This window comes from Otolemur garnettii, unplaced genomic scaffold, assembly GCF_000181295.1.
Source record: "Otolemur garnettii isolate 467f Iridium unplaced genomic scaffold, OtoGar3 scaffold00180, whole genome shotgun sequence".
NCBI lineage: Eukaryota > Metazoa > Chordata > Mammalia > Primates > Galagidae > Otolemur > Otolemur garnettii.
The window spans coordinates 1,949,347-1,956,127 of record NW_003852575.1 but is presented as its reverse complement, the minus strand read 5'-3'; the positions used below and the strand labels follow the sequence as shown (position 1 = coordinate 1,956,127).

Here is a 6,781-nt window from a genome sequence, read left to right as displayed (position 1 = left end):
CTCTGCTAAGGGTGGTTCGGCACCGTGGGCACCACTTTGCCAGCATTGGGCCTCACAGGCCACCTGTGCTGGATGCCCTGGGCTCATTGAGTGGTACCTGAGGCCTGCCGGAAGGGCCATTGGTGCTGAGAGCCTGAACATTTAAATCAACAGTCTGTGTAAAAATAAACTCTGATCTACAACTTCTGCAGCCACCAGCTCGTGTAGCCAAACTATAGGCACTGAGATAGTTGGTCCCAAATGGCTAGGACTTGCTTGCCGACTGGAAGCTTCCCTGATTTATGCCCCAGGGTCCAATTCAGGACCAATTAGAGAAAGCCAAGTGTGCCCTTTAGTCAATCCCAGAGGTTGCCCTGTTGCCAGCCAAACCACTTCTGCCTTCCTCTGGTTCCCTCTAAAGCTGCCCTGTTCCCTGCTTGCCTTCAAGTCTCTGCCAGAGGCAGCCCTCGATTTGTGGATAGAATTGTGTCCCCCAGAAACTCATGTGTTGAAGCCCTAACCCCATTGCTCAGAAAGGGGCCTTTGTGGCAACAGGATTGTTGCAGATGTCGTTAGTTAAGATGAGGTCAAACTAGAATAAGGCAAGCCTGAGTCCAGTGTAACTAGTGTCCTTATAAAAGCAGGAAATTTGGACACACATATACACACAGGGAAACACCACGTGAAGATGAAGGCAGAGACTAAGGTGATGCTTCTAAAAGCCAAGGAACGCCAGAGCCAGGAGAGAGGCTGGGGTCAGGTGCTTCCTGGAGCCTTCGGGAGGAGCTTGGCACACCTGACCTCAGACTTTCAGGCTCCGAGACTCTAAGAAGCAAACATTTAAGTCAGCTGGTCTGTGGTACCCAGTTTATGGTCCTAGGAGGCCCAGGAAAGGAACCAGGTAAGTGGCCGACTGCCGACTGCCACTGCCAACTGCCTTGCTGTAGCTGCTTGTTCACGGTTGGGTTCTCCGTCTCCACAGCACCCACTCTTGTTCTGGAAAGGACCGGCTTCCAGGTGGAGTCCAGGTCCCCAAGCTTTCATTAGCATGTGGCGGTCAAGGCTCATGGAAGACTTTCTGTGGGATGTGGGTGTTGGGTCTTGACCCAGCCTGAGAGATGTGACACACTCCAGGAGATCCTGCCTGGCCCTCTCCTTGGTGGCATGTTACTCAAGAGCCACCACCCCCCACCCCCATGATGCAGTGAGGTGGCCTGGACTTCCCAGGGCTGTGGCAAACAAATTGCCACAAAGGCTTCAGCCCAGCCTGACCCTGGGAACCCACTAGTAGGGAGCCCTGGAGTCTGTGCTGCTTGGACTCCTACTGGGGACAGTGACGGGAGTTGGTCCAGAAGTCTTTATTTGGCCTTCTATGAGCTTGGGGGACAAGTGGCTCTCCCCTCAGTGGCAGGCCATGGCTGCCTGAAAGTTATTCTGAGATCAGCACAGGCTGTACAAATAACAGGAACAGTATTTTACTGCTGAAGTTGTGTGAGAAATGTTGGGTTGGAGGAGAAGAATGGAGACGAGTTTAAAAATAGAAGGCTGTAATCAGCAAAGCCTGGATTTGTTCTCCAAGACATCAATTACTACGGCAACCATGCAGCCCCGATTTCCCAGGCCAATCTCATTCTGTGCTGTTGGATTCTTTTCAGTGAATGTGACGTATTACGTATTCAAAGGTGGTTTAATATTATGGAGTCATAGGACGTTGCACATAAATTAATTTACAAACCTAAACCAACTTCTTGTTATATCAGTGACGCCAGTCACTGGGCCATGGTCTTTTCCTGCTGTTAAGAACTATTTATGCAGAGAAATCAAGAAGGTGTGGGTCAGAAGCGGGGTGCTAAAAGTGTGTGAGGGGAGTGGCAGACTTGAACTTTTGGGGTGGGGTGCTTTACATTTTTCTATTGCATGTGAACCCAGGGGCCAGTTCCCAAGTTACCACTGCCTTTGGTGTGTCGGTCTGATGGCACACCTTAGAGGCTGTGGGGGTGGATTCTTAAGGTGTGTGTGCTGGACATGCCCACAAAGTACCCCAGGATCAGAGCCCAGGGGCCAAGCTTGGGAACAGAGTGATCGAGATTGGAGCACCTCAGGGTGAGGACCAGAAGGAGTGGGGCCACCCTACTTGAAGGGGAGAGCTTAGTAGATAAGAAACCAGATTATCCTATTCCTGCCCTGGTTTTCAGAGGAGGCTATGGTAGTGCTGGGCCAATAGGTGGAGGAAAAAAGAAACCAGCAGAAATTCAGGGCCTTGGGGGCAGGTGGGGCAGGTGGGGCAGGGGCCACCATTCACTGCTGGGGACGGGCATTTGGGATTAGAAAACTAACTTGGGAAACTCAGACAGCTGTTGCTCTTAGTGTTTTCGATCACGATTCCCCTCAGTTTTCTTCACCTTTAGCTTTACTACATGCTTTTGCAAATATCAGCTAATTTTAGTTATACTCAGGGGATAAGAGGGGAGGGATTTTTGATCTAGGATTGGAATTTTGATGGGTAGAGTGGAAATCAGAGTTTTAAAAAGACCAACAACAGATAGAACTGCAAAGGGAAGGTGAAACTTGGAGGGAGTAGCCCGGGAACCCCGGGATGCCTGGAACTTCACCCTCGGCCTGCACTTCTGCTTCTTTGCCTCCTCCCTGCCTGACGTTCAGAGGGATTTTCACGTTGGTTTTATTTTATTTTTTTTTTGAGACAGAGCCTCAAGCTGTCCCCCTGGGTAGAGTGCCATGGCATCACAGCTCACAGCAACCTCCAGCTCCTGGGCTCAAGTAAGTCTCCTGCCTGCGCCTCCCAAGTAGCTGGGACCACAGGCACCTGCCACAACGCCTGGCTACTTTTTGGTTGCAGCCGTCATTGTTGTTTGGTGGGCCTGGGCTGGATTCGAACCCGCCACCTTAGGTGTATGTGGCTGGCGCCTTAGCCATTTGAGCCACAGGCACCAAGCCTTCACATTGGTTTTAAAAGGAAGCTATTGTGTGTTCTTTATGATTGTCTGCTTGCTGCCAGAGGAGGAAAATTCTCAAAAAATGTGTCTCCAGAGCCAGCAAGGTGGCTCACGCCTGTAATCCCAGTACTCTGGGAGGCCAAGGCAGCTGGATTGCTGGTCAGGAGTTTGGACCAGCCTGAGTAGGAGCAAGACCCCCTTTCTACTAAAATAGAAAAACTAGCCAAGTATTGTGGTGGATGCTGGTAGTCCCAGCTACTGAGGAGACTGAGGCAAGAGGATCCCTTGAGCCTGAGTTTGAGGTTGCTGCAAGCTATGATGCCATGGCACTCTAGTTGGGTGACAAAGTGAAACTCTGTCTCAGAATGTAACAACAACAAAAAACTTGCCTCCAACACTTAGTTTTTGGCGTAAAACACTTTTAAAACAGTTAGTTTCTCAAAGTGAGTTTTGCAGTCACCAGCATCTGAAGCTCTCCGAGGCCTATACGTTGTAGAATTCCAGCGTCCTCTTGATATTGTCTGTGCACTCAAGTCTATAGGATGTAGGATGGAGCAATCTGCATTTTCAGTACATACGTAGTTGGTTTTTAGCCCACCAATGTTTAAGAAACCACTCCTGCAAAATTTAAGCAAGTCAGGCTGAACTCTGATCTAGCTCCGCAGACCCTCAGTGGGGAGTATCATTCTCGGAGCTCCCAGTGACTTGTCTGAATTCTTTTAGCTTGAGTGGCGGGGACATGTGGGTGCCTTTAAAAGGCGAACGCCCTGCCAAAAGATAATCACAGGTGGACATGACTCTCTATGGGACTCAGAAGACGTGTGCTGTTTCCAAAGATAGCAACACCAAACCCGTGCGGCAGACCGTATGTGTGTCTGTGTGCCTGCACAGCCTAATATGGAGAGGTGAGGCCAGGGGAGGATGTGTGAAGCACGGCGTGTTCAGCATGCTCTTGACCGTGCATGTTCTCAGAAGTCTGATGTCTTGACAGCTGATATGTAAGGAGGTCACCATGTGTCTACATCTATCTTTGGAGATTGCCCAGTCCAGTTTGGGGAACAGCTGATGAACGCTTATAGTGTAGAAAGCAGAGCTAGGCAGCTGAGCTGTAAACTCGCAAATGGGAGCGAACATCTGGAATGGTTTCTTGTGGCAGTGGGCCTGCCGTTACTATTATTACAGATGGCAAAGGATAAACAGAACCCCATTTAGATTCGGCAGAGATTCACCACTGATGCCACCATAGCTATGAGGTGAGTTGCGCTCAGCAGCCACTCCCTTTGGCTCAGACGTTGTCTTCTCAGTTGTCTGTTTTTTTTATTTTTTTATTAAATCATAGCTGTGTACATTAATGCAGTCATGGGGTACGATGTGCTGGTTTTATATAAAATCTGAAATATTTTCATTAAGCTGGTTAACATAGCCTTCATGGCATTTTCTTAGTTATTGTGTTAAGACATTTATATTCTACATTTAGTAAGTTTCACATGTACCCTTTAAGATGCACCATAGGTGTGGTCCCACCAATCACCCTCCTCTCAGTTGTCTGTTGATTCCATCATCAAAACAGGTAGCTCTTTCCCCTGCTTCACTTTTCCTCAAAGCACTCATTGCCCTCTGGCACAAGTGCCTGTGTCCATTCTCAGGCCCCTTCTGAAACATGAGACCCAGGGGAAGGCTCCCAGGCTGCTCAAGGCCACTCCCTGCCTTGAGTCTTGTTCTAACCACTTGATAAAATACAAGGTGTGACAGATTTTTGTGTGACCATAAGGATGATATTAAGACAATGGCCATCTGAACTATAAGCACTCTCTGTCACCCCCCTTAGTGTGTTGTTCTTGTTTCAAAAACCATTCTTTTGAAAATAAATAATTTTAGGCAACCTAATTGCAGTATGACACATAGTGTTTGGACCAGCTGACCAAGATCAACATTAAATCAAAACTCAGATTGTTTAGGCAAAGAAGATGCTTAATCCAATTACATTATGTGTAGATTTTGAAGTACTAATAATATTAAAAACATAAGGAGGAAGCAGGGGCTGCCTGCAAGCCAGGGTGCACACAGCCCCCTTGTGATTATGCCTTAGGGATACTGCTGAAGAGGTCAGAGGGAGCTTTGCTGTCCTGACATCTGTGGGACTCAGGTTCTGAGCCCATGTTCATAGTGGACGCTCCTGGCTGGAGCTTGGGAGCCTCAGCCTGATCATGGCCTGTGCACGCCTCTGCATTGGTGTCCACTTGTGCTTTCTACTCCAGACCACCACGTCCAGTGGTGCATGCCATGCACTGAGCAACTCCAGCCAAACCCTCCCGATTAGAGTCATTCTAGGTAGGTTCGTTTTCTGACAGACAGTAGTAAAATGTGTCTTGAACAAGAGGTGCTTTTTTCCAGTTCATGCAGAGGGGCATCCTGCCTGTGGGGGGAGAGCATTGTCTGCAGTCAACTAATTGGGGTTTAATTTCTGTGCTGCTTGACAGTTGCCTGTGGGTACTAAGTTTTCTAGGGCTGCCATGACATACCACAATATGGGGAAGAACATAAATTTATTCTCTCCTAGTTCTGGAGGCTAGAAGTCTGAGATCAGGGAGTCAGGGTGGGGCTGGTTTTTCTCGAGGAGTCTTTCCTTGGCTTACAGATGGTTGTCTTCTCCCTGTCTCCTCATATGGTCTCCTCTGTGTCTCGGTCTCTTCTTACAAGGACACCCGTCATATTGAATTATGGTCCACCTACATGACCTCATTTATCTCTTTAAAGATTTCCTAATAGGACGGTGAGCTGTCTGGCCAGCTATGTTCTTCTCTGTGGCAGTCTGGGCCTGGGTGGGTGGCTTCATTGCCCAGTGGGGAAGACAGATGAGGAATTTGCAAAAGACAGCTGTGCAAAATGGAGCTGGAGGAGCTTTATTCTCAGACATACTCCTGAGAATAACCCAGATACTCCATTTGATTTCACAACAGAAAACTATTAGAGGATAGAGGCAATTGTAAAAAACTACCCAGAAGGGCATAAAGCTGCAGCTGCTTTCCAGTCCTGGATTTAACTCAAAAGTAGCATGGGTGGTTGCCCATCTCTGCAATGAGTAAGACTGCAGAAGTTTTACAAGTGCCTCCAATAAGAGTATACAATGTAGCAACCTTTTATACAATGTATAATTGAAAGCTAGTTGGAAAGTATCACATTCAGGTCTGCACTACTACCTCTTGTATAGTTCGCATACTGGAAGCAATCAGAAAAATCTTGGAATGAAGTTTGGGGAGACAAACTTTTCACTCTTACAGAGCCTGTGTAAATGCACTACTGGTTCAAATAAATGACAGCTATTATGAGGATCTGACACCTAAGGATATTGTTGATTTTATTGATGAGCTCAAGGCTAACAAAATTCCAAAACCTGGGCCAAGGAGTGGATGCTTCTCCTGTGAGCCAGCTGGAGGTCTTACCTTCTTTAATTGAACCTCCCAAAGGACCTGGCTCTGGGGTGCTAGCTAACTTTCATTCAACTGTCAATATGTCTCTGGAGAAATAAAATATGAACTTCCTATCTAAAAAATAAAACAAAAATCCTAATAGTCACACTTATAGGTCCTGGAGATGAGGAATTCAACATCTGAATTTTAGGAGGACACAATTCAGCCCCTAACAATGTACTTCAGGGTCCTAATTGCTAACCTGGGGTTATAATAATACTTTTTTTTTTTTTTGAGACAAAGTCTTATTATGTAGCCCTCGGTAGAGTGCTGTGATGTCACAGCTCACAGCAGCCTCAAACTCTTAGGCTTAGGCCATTCTCTTGCCTCAGCCTCCCAAGTAGCTGAGACCACAGGTGCCTGCCTCAACGGCTGGCT

General features: G+C 47.5%; 1 pseudogene; it reads left to right on the top strand.

The window, feature by feature from the left end:
• Positions 1-5,725: 5,725 nt before the first annotated feature.
• Positions 5,726-6,462, top strand: LOC100960845 (annotated as a pseudogene).
• Positions 6,463-6,781: the final 319 nt, after the last annotated feature.